We start from the raw sequence: 9718 nt of genomic DNA on the forward strand, positions 1-9718 counted from the left end.
ACCTCTTCTGCTCATTGGAGATTATCAAAAAATGTTCACAAAATGTAACTTCTTTTCATCAATGTGTTGAATTTTTGGAACATTTCAACTGGCTCCACTACTGAGTTCTCATCTGTTGTAATTTCTCCTCCTGGGCAGGAGAAAACCAGAAGGCCAGCCTTTGGACTGGGAGCCAATGGACTAATTTGTGTTTTCCAAATGTTGCGTGTTGCAAGACAAAGAGATTTTGTAATAATGCTGGACATCAAATAGCCTTTATGAGCAACCTCACTTATTACAGTTATTATTTCCAGAACTCATCTAGAGAATTAAAAGCTCTAGTTTGCTCTGTCTAAACAGAAACCTCACTGCTAGAGAAATGATCTTGTGAAACAGCTCCAAGCTCTTAGTTCCTATTTTTACCACCAAATTTGCCTGCAGCTGCCAGTTTGAATTACTTCCATCTTTTCTGTGCTTAGAACAACTAAGGGAGTAGAGAAAAGAAAAAAGAGGATCTGTAGAGATTTGCATTCTCTAGGAAGCAATAAGAATTTTCATCTCTGAAAGCTCAGTAAGTGCAGAACCAGAATGGACAGAACAATTGATTCTTTCCTACATTTGTCCTTGTTGGTTCCTCCCTTTTCCTCATGTAACCAATTGGCTCATAACCACTATAAATCCGTAGACTATCTAGGACAAAAATTCAAGTTAGTTTCCAGCAGTGATCTTATCTGACTCTTACACATAATTGATTTTTGCAGGGTTGAGGAGTTTGCAATTTGGAAAAAAACTTTCCACATCCTTATTTAAGAAAGCAGTGTTTGGTTTTATAAAACTAACAGTTAAGCTTTTAATGTTTTATGTGATTAAGAAAATGTATAGCATAAGATGGCATGGGGCAGACCCTTTAGTTTTGATTTATAGAGTCTGATACATGTTGACCTCACTCTGTCTACAAAGCAAAGGAGTGTGTGGGTTTGTCTACTCTTATCACTTATATTACAGTGATCAGTCTACTGTAATTTTTATCTGTTTCCTGAGAAACTGACAGTCTACTGCTTCTTGGTCTTTATCCTCTGTGATCCAAAAGACTGTGTTAAAATAATTTAGTGCCAATTGATAATTTGATGGTTGTATTTAAAAGAAGGTGCATTTCATCCCTACTGCATTTTATTACATATGAGTGACAGTTTTTTTTTTGTTTGTTTGTTTGTTTTTTTTCCCTAAGGAAAATACAATGGAATTTCAGGAGTTTTACAGCAAGTCTCTCTCAAGCTTGGTCATATCATGCATTAAATTTTGTTCCTGCATTTTCCCAACTGTGCTACAGAAAGAGAACTGATTTAAGGTTCTCTCCCCTGATGCATTCACAGTAAGGATGTTCAATAACTGTGCTATTTTTTCTCCAAATTTCAGTCATGTGCCTGTCCTAAAAATAACTCTGCCTGTGATTTCTGGCTTTGTAGATTTGCTGTATTTTGGGGTAAGAGGAAGAAGATGAGCAGGGGCTTGCAGTAAAAACTGCTTATTAGAGGGTCTTTCTCATTAAGGCTGTGAAAACTCATATAAAGAAACAGATATTAATTGACAGAATTAACTTGAAATAATACTGTTTTTTACATTCTAATAGCATATTCTATATTCAGACAGCTTGGGAAAAGTAGATATCTTCAGAATCCTTTGAACTTAATTTTTAATTACTTCTATTTTAAAGAGTTAGTTTAGATGAAAGGTGGAATTAGGAGGCTATTTACCTCATGCATTTATCTTCTTTCTCTGGAGAATGGAGGTTAAAGCAAAAAACAGATTCTCCATCACCAAGGCAACAGGTTGACCTATGCCAATAATACAAACATGATGAAGTGCAAAGTATCATTTTAGTGAGGGGGGAGATCCTGGTAGTTTTACTAAATAAGGCACTGGAAGAAAGTACTGTTAATGAGCCTTTTAAAATATGAAAAAAAAAAAAAAAAGGGCTGTGTGATGTGTCCTTGATAATTTAATGCAAAGGACACAAGGCACATCAGGCAATGGTGAAGAAGATAGAATAGCACCTGGTGGGAGACAGATTTACAAACCAATAGCCAAATGCTTTCAAATAGGGAGAATTCTGCTTTCTTAAGTTTCTGATGAACAGACCGTCAACCTGAGGCTTTGCATTTTGTCCGACCTGAGTTTTTACCATTAATTTAATAAAAGCTGAGACCAGTCAGAAGATAATCTATACAAAATATGTTTTTGGTCTGCTCCCAGTGAAGTTGATGGAAGACTACTGAGCTGATTTGGGAAGAATCTGTCTCCTTTTTTAGACAGAAGATTTGTTGACCCCCAGCAGTTAGCTTTTCGTAGGATACTGGCATCTAATGAGTAAAAATACAGGGAACAAATTTTATTTGTACTGTTGTGTTTCATGTTCTCATGCAGTGTTGAGGAATCTTCTGGGGAAAAAATGCATGCTAAAGCTCTTGCACATGGCCAGTATAGTATAAAGGGGTCTCATTATGAATGAAAAGCATATCCATGCATATTTGTTTTGCTAGTTACCTTTGTATTTTTATACTGACATTCCCTCCTGGTGGATAATATCAATTTTCAAATAAAACTCCAGTGAGGATTTACCTAGAGAATACCTATTTATGCTATCCAGTGTTCCATATGCAATACCCATGAATTTTGAATATTGTAAAAACTAAGGAAATGTATATCTATATACACATAAAACATGAAATACATTTGGTGTTGTAATTTCTCTGTTATCAATACCTACAAGAGATTATCTTGCATTACTTTATAACACAGTTCTTGGTGAAAGTAACACAGCATTGTCATCAAAAGTGGCTTTAATTTCTGATGACCATTTATTTATGTGGAAGCTCAGCTGAGCAATGAATTGACTTTTTTTTTTTTTCCTACTAAATGCATATTTTTTTTCAAGTCTGGGATCTCAAGAGAGATAATTGTATGACAAAGCACTCTGCTGTTATGTATGATGGAAAAAGTGAACTGTAAATCCAGATTGTCTGCAAAAACTGGAGATCTCAGAAAGATAGTTGTGCTTAAAAGCCATTGGCATATCAATGCCGGATTTAGAGGCTTCATACGTGTAGGCTAGGAGGTGCTATTTTCACAAAGTAGAAACTGTACAAGAGCTAGCAATAGAGAGGCTAAGGAAAGGGAATCTTTGTAACCTTCCCAAGGGAAGTAGAGAGAGAAAGCTGCATTGAGAACACCCTGCTTTTCTATTCTTATTACTATCCTGTGTCATATTAATTTTCAACATAATTCTTAATATATTAGCCAGATTTTTCTGATCTGTTTTCTTTTCTTTGGCTAACATTTCTGCCTCATACTGTATTTAATACTAGTTCAGAATGTGTCATGCAATTTTATTATTTGAAGCTCTGCAAATAATCCAAAAAATCTTGAATGCTGTCCTTACAGAGAATACCATCACTGAAAGTCATACACCTAGGAGAAAACTGGTTGTAGGTGCTTGTTCATTACTGGTCAAAACCATTATGATATTGTAGAACTATTGCTCTGCTATCAAGAGCCAAAAATGCAAGAGCCAGTAATAAATCTTAAATTTTTGTTTTAACAGCTTCCCAGTGGACAGGACAAGGAGGAGTTGTATTAAATTTACAGATGATATTAAACTCCAAGCAAACACACCACTGTGTGCAGAAGAATTAGGGAACCATGCTGAAAGGCTATAAAAAATGCAATGCCTGATCTTGAGTGATATAGGGAGACTAAATACATAGATGTGTGAGTAGAATATCCTGATCTGTGGTGATTATTTTTTGGAAGTATATTTAAACTCATTACTCTGTCCGTAACTAACTAGTAAAGATTAGGAGCTTCCCAGCATAGGAGGCAGATATCTGATATAAGACTCTTTTCTGCATATCAGCATATTGCACAAAAATTTTTGCAGGATCCCTTCTCTGTCCCCTGGTGATCTGACCACTAGCAAATCCCTGGACTAAGTTCACTCTCTGAGCTTCTGTGGAAATGCTTATGTTTATGTTGTGTTTGGAACCACATACATGGATATAGTTGTCCATTGTACAGGGAATGCTTTGGAGTTTGATGCCCAATGCTTACAGAGTGTTGAGTGCTTGGCCAGAAAGTTGCTGGAGATTTAAATTGAGCCATCATCCAGTTCTCACCTCAGACCCATTCCAGCCTTTCTTCTCCACTCCATAAAAATGTTTCAGGTTTTTCAGAGACAGTTTCAGTATCATGCACCTCTTGCTGTCTCAAAATGGGATTGGGTACATTCCTTTACCCCACAAATCATCCACAGGTCTTCCTTGAGTTAAGTCAGAGAACAGAGACAAATCATGTTGGGAACATGTCTTCACTCTCCTTCAGGTCACTGTGGACACTGATGCTAACAGCAGTCCTGTGTTAACTCGGAGAGATGTGCAGGCATGCTCTGTCCTCAGGTTTCCTCCTCTCTCTTTTGCTTTGCACACTCATTAGCACTGCTTGCAGCCATACATACAATCTAAGAAGTGCAAAAGAGAACCGAGCACTGTTCCCTCTGTGCTGTTTTTGTCTGGCGCCAGTGTTAACTTTTTCGTGTAGGTGTTCCTGATGCTGTTGTTCTGCCAGTGATCTGGGTTCCAAAAGACTGGGCATACCTCGGGGTGCACATAACATCTGTGCAGATCATGAGCACACCAGGAACCCTTCAGACCTGGGAAATGCCTGCTTAGCTTCTCCTGCTCTCCTCTCTAGCCTGACCCTAGTGCCAAAGATGGACTATGAAGTCTTGAAGTAAAACTGTCTTCTCCTATCTGCAAAAACAGTCATATCAGAAACAGTCGTTCATATATGATTTGTATGAATCATATTCTGTCTTACCTTGGGTAACTTTCTAGAATGTCCCCTAATCTGATTCTTGTTGGCATTATCGATTTATAAGTGGAGTTGGAGATTACAGAAAGAATCAGTTTTTGAAGTTGGGATACCTTCCACCTCTCCACTTTCCATATGATGGTATCATGCCATAGAAAGAGAAGGAAAGCTTTATGTAGAATTTACATGAATGGTGAAGCCTCCAGAGCCTGTTCTCACCTTGCAGGGTACGTTGGAGAGTTTAGCATATTGAAAACAGTGTGACTGATGATGAAGATGAAAGGCAGAGAAATGTAAGTGGTAATAAAGTAAATCAAAGCAGAGGTGAAGAGTGGAAGAGGAAGGAAAACAACTCAGAGGAGCCTGTGAGAACAGAAATATGTCCTTGCCTGTTCTGTACAGTCTCTAATATAAATGACTGTCTAGGGGCTGTTCAGAATGAGGGAGCACTATGAGAGAATTTGTAAATGAAGCTATAAACAGAATAAAAATTGCAGTGCTGCAGCAGGATTGCAAAAGCAGAGTGTGAGATACATTATCTTTCATACAGGTTTCTTTCCTAATTACAAAATCAGCAGTTTCATCGTCAGGGCCCTATTTATTAAAATAGGGCCCCTTTCTCAAGAAGCCTTGTAAAACCTATAAAAGGTCTGTAAAAGCTATGCTAAATACAGGAATGACATGCTCCTTAGGAAGGTGGCAATGTACCACTGAGTTGTGAAGTGTGGATAGAACAGCACCATGAAAATATGTATTTGACTCCGGCTAAGAATAGGACTAGGACTACTAAGAAAATGGGGCTAGCAGGGTGCATAAGAATGGAAACTGAACAGCTCAAACAAGATGAATGGGTGCAGAGAGAACAGAAGATTCGTGGATGCTGTCACTTTTATTCAGTTGCAACTCATGCTCAATCCACATTTCCTCAAGTGAATGCAAAAGGTACTGCAATAAAAACAGTAAATAAGGTTTTGGAGAGAAAAAAACATCCTGTATGTTACATATGCAACAAATGAGACATATCCCAAAGAATAACTGTGTGACACTGGGACTGAGACTCTGGCAATAGCTGTATTTACCTGCTGTGTGCGTCTCCTTATAGCAATATCTGGTTACTCCTAGAAAGGGTAGGGAAAAAGCAATGTTGTGTTTTACTAGAGAGCTACTCTTAGGAAGTTCAGAGCTGGATTTCTGTAGTCACAGAACTGTAATGCATTGAAGAGGGGTGGGGAAAGAAGCCAGGATTTTGCCCAGCAGATATAAACATATGAAGTGCAAAAAGCAGATATAAAGTGTGAAAACATGTAAATTTCATTCTGAATTGATAAATCATTCTAGCATAATCCCCCTTTTTGGTAGAAATACTGGGTAAAATGAGTGTCCAGAACCTGGAACTATGAACCTGAGTCTGCAAAGACTTCTTTCAAATCTGAGAATTCAGAGAAATCAGGAAATTTTGCTGGAGGCACAGAAAAGGATCTTTTGGGGTGTGATTTTCTGCCTGAAACCTCGGGTGAGGAGAGGATAATATTAGTAGTTACATAAGTTCCCCAAGACTTTATCTCTGTCTGGGTGCTTGTGTCCTGCTTCGTAGAAACTCCAGGTCCTACCATTTCTTTTTGAAATTTTCAGGGAATTTTATCTTGGGCTGAGGTCAGTTTCATAATAATATTAGATTTTCTGGAACTCGGCTCTGTTTGGGGAAAACCCCTTCTAATTCTGGTCTGCCTCACTTCCTCTTTCAGTGATTAGTCAGGCCTATGTCATTACAGGTATTTAAGTACGTAGCCTCTAGCTAAGGGCCTAACTCTCACCAAAGTCAAAACTATTCTATTCTTTTATTCTATTAGTTTTTGGACTGTTGTTTTATTTTTATTTTATTTTATTTTATTTTATTTATTTATTTATTAGAGTTTCTGTGGTTGACAGTCTTGTTCTCCTTCTCCTAACCATGTCCATTTAAATATCTGCTGAGCTGAAGATCCTGATGTCTGACCCTGTCTGCAAGGCTCTACAAATATTTTATGAGCTGTGCTTTGGCAGAGCAAAGGAGCTCTTTGTAACAGATAAATCCACAGACCTTGACTCTAAGTGATTTATCCCACTTCAGAGTGTAGAGAATGTATAATGTTTTAGTTCATGGTGCGTACACTTCTGCCAAAAGTTTCTGGTCCTATGGAGTTTTAAAATGCATAACTTTGACCAAAAGACACAGAATCCACCTTTTAAGCTAAATGCACGGGCAGGGAGAGTCAAAACAGAACTTCCAAACATGTCCCAGTGTTTCTTGGACCTGAGTTCTAAAACTTTACTCTGTCATGAATTAGTCTGTGAAATTAAAAATAGAATACACTGTACAAATTATTGTCAGTCCTTGGCACCTGAGCATGTAATTCTAATGTCGCAAATGACGTAATTGGTTTATAAAACCTGGTAGTGATGAAAGAGTTTAAGTGCTGGTCAGAAATATGTTAATAGATGACAGTGAAGGCAGGCTTCATTACTCTTTTTCTTTTTGCTCCAGCTTATCTATGACTTTATATAATTGGGTCACTGGGGTGCTTGCCAAACAGGCAATCAAGCGATCTCTGCTTGTTATCTTGCTGCTTTCTGTGGTAGATCTCAGTCAAAAAGGAGAACGGTCTATACTCACTCCTTTCTTTTCCTTTTCTCCACTGTTGACACATAGGTTTAAGCATCTGTTGATCTTATACAGAAAACAAAGCTCTCCACATGCCCAACAAATCAGCCATAGTAAGTGACTAATACAGATGTGCCTATCAGCTCTGCAATTAAAAGGAAAAGTATAATACTGATGCCCCTTCCTAAATCTTGGCCATTCAGTCTACTAGTTGCACCACCTGACAAGCTCAGCATCTAGACATCTGAACACAGACCAGTGTTCTTCTACCTAGTTGGCTTTTGCAGTTCCCCACCACCTTCTCATAAAACATTTTGTATAGGTCTGTCTTTAGCTTCTTCTCACATACTTCATTCCTTGCCTTCTACTCCTTCCATACTGTTGATTGTGGTAGGTCTACGTGAAGCTCACAGTTAGTTACCTGAAAAGTAGCTCAGTGAAAAACTACTGCCTAAACTATCTTGGAGCTATGCAAAAATATCAGCCCAGAAAACATTCCAATGTTTTCAGTAACTGGTGAACTGAAATCCTCTCATTGTCCAGAAAGTTTGGAGCACTTTTTTTTTTTTTTTTTTTCTCTACACTTTATAGCTGAGTCATTCCAAGGGTGGAGTAATGGTAGTTCTGATAAAACAGTGGTTTAATGAGCTATATTGAAATTATACTTGCTTTGCAGATTGCTTGAATACATCAATTTACTATCTTTTTCCCATGATTATGTGATTGTTGTATTTAAGCAAATTTAACTGATGTATGCTTTCCATTGTAATTTATTTGTGCTGGAGTAAAAATAAAAAAAGGAAATATTTAAAGATTATGTTCCTATATCATTACCCTTATCAAATGTGTCTTAATCAGTCTCTTTGATTTTAGTGAATCTAAAGATGTTATTATTTAGCCCTCACTCAATCTTGTGTTCTGAAGTACGCTGCTCGAGTTTGATGCTGTGGTATTATTTTTGTCATTAAGGATTGTCATTTGCTGACTTGTCTTTAATGTAAGACCTCCATGCTTCTGACATATTTCTAATAAGAGCATGAGAAAAATCTGAATGAAAACTTCAGTGCAGCACTTGTTGGGAGAAACAGTAATTAAGATGGGGTTACATCTTATGACAGAGTACCAAATAACACTCTGACTAAAAATCTGAAATCTATTTTGTATACAGATGCTGAAAAATAGATGCTATTTTAGCAAAATAAGATTTCTCTCTCCAGACTGTGTTCAAGCAAGCTGTGATGAACGTTTCCTTTGGCTGTAGCACTGTAAAGATTTACATTTGTTTTCCATTACTTTGATGGTGTTTTTAGTAAAGTAACTTTACCTCTATCTTTTTCTAAAATTTTCAATAAATAATCCAAAAAAAAAAGTAAAATCTGGATTAATTTATTAAAGATGAGGGAAGTTGTTTTGTGGTGGTGTTTTTTTCTTTCCCATTTGATTTTCTTAAAGAGCACAGACATATACAATAGATAGAGACATATACAACATGGTTAACTAAGTTCAGCATTTGCCATTTAAGCTTTCTTCCTTTTGGAAGTTCAGCTATTTAAAAGAAAAGCTTAAATACAAAATCAAGTAGATTTGAAGCTATCATCTTGCATCTTCACAAGACCAGTTCACTTGATGACCGTATCTACTATCAATCTGCTCTTGCTCATAAAAACTCCATCCCTCATGTCTGAATAACATGGGCACTTTGGTGTTTTTTTATTTCTTGTAGTACTTACAAGCCTATTTGCCGTGCTTCTGCTAGCTAAGGATATCTGATGCTGAGGTGCATTCCAGCAAGATTGGGCTGAATGGATATCTGCCAGTAAGTAAGAGTCAGACTTGGTGTTTCATTTATTATTCAGTGGATGGAATTCTTTCTGTTATAAAGAGAAATTGTTTCTCTGCCAGAATTTAAGACTTGTCTATGTATGTCGTGAAAGATGAGTGGATTAGCTGGTTGGATTTTTTTTTTTTTCACATGCACTTCCCTCTTTTTTTCCTCAGAGCTCTGAAAATCTCAAAGGAAGATTTGATTTTTGCTACACAAATCAGGTATATGTGATGCGTGCCCTTTTTTACCTATAGATGGCACAACCAAAAGGGAGAATAGACTCTGTAGTGCAAGACAGATGGGCATGGATATCTGAAGAGTGGTTGTAGAAGAAGCTGTTATGTCTTCTGAGCACCGTCCTAGACATCATGTTGCATGCAGGTGGATAAAGGACATGGTTTGCTACA

At 37.3% G+C, this 9718-nt stretch overlaps 1 long non-coding RNA gene across 1 annotated transcript; it reads left to right on the plus strand.

Annotated features, from left to right (window-relative positions):
* Positions 1 to 432: 432 nt before the first annotated feature.
* On the plus strand, positions 433 to 9301 carry LOC125183730 (uncharacterized). Its single transcript, XR_007166207.2, has 3 exons — positions 433 to 550; positions 1208 to 1351; positions 9210 to 9301. It is a non-coding gene; the product is annotated as an uncharacterized lncRNA (long non-coding RNA).
* The last annotated feature ends 417 nt before the right edge of the window (positions 9302 to 9718 follow it).

The sequence above is a fragment of the Anser cygnoides genome, chromosome 2 (genome assembly GCF_040182565.1).
Source record: "Anser cygnoides isolate HZ-2024a breed goose chromosome 2, Taihu_goose_T2T_genome, whole genome shotgun sequence".
NCBI classification, from domain to species: domain Eukaryota; kingdom Metazoa; phylum Chordata; class Aves; order Anseriformes; family Anatidae; genus Anser; species Anser cygnoides.